Source organism: Pteropus medius, unplaced genomic scaffold (genome assembly GCF_902729225.1).
Source record: "Pteropus medius unplaced genomic scaffold, Ma_sr-lr_union100, whole genome shotgun sequence".
NCBI lineage: Eukaryota > Metazoa > Chordata > Mammalia > Chiroptera > Pteropodidae > Pteropus > Pteropus medius.
Window position 1 is genome coordinate 8,606,124 of NW_024340698.1, and position 518 is coordinate 8,606,641.

Sequence of the window (518 nt, forward strand, 5' to 3'; positions counted from 1 at the left end):
CAGGGGGTTGGAGGAGGGTGGCTAGACTCTCTGACCCCTCAAGGTTGCTGTTAATTCTATCGGTTGGTTATTTCTAACTACATTTCCCCCGCACCCAACTTACTTTGCAACACCCTAGTACCATGTGAGTTGGCTTTAACTAGGGGTTTTCAGCAGCATGTCTTTGTGCCTATCAGCCAGGCCCCAATTTTCCCATCACAGTCCTCCCTACAAACAGCAACCATTGGGTTTAGCAATGGTGGTGACTGAAAATCAGCACCAGACATACTCAGCTCAAAGACATTTTCACAGAAGGTTCCTCAAAGCTCCAGTTCTCAGAGAAGTGTAAGAAAGGGGCTGTTTTGTTCTCGTAGTGTGTGTGAACTTTATGAAGAAAAAAAAATGTGTGGCTTTGTGTGAACAAAGTGTCTTGTATGCAGATTTGGTGGGGAAAGTTGCAAAATGAAATCTACTGAAGAAGCTCATGAATAATTTTGTCAATTTCATGTTGGATCAACAAACATTCAAGAGCCTCTACT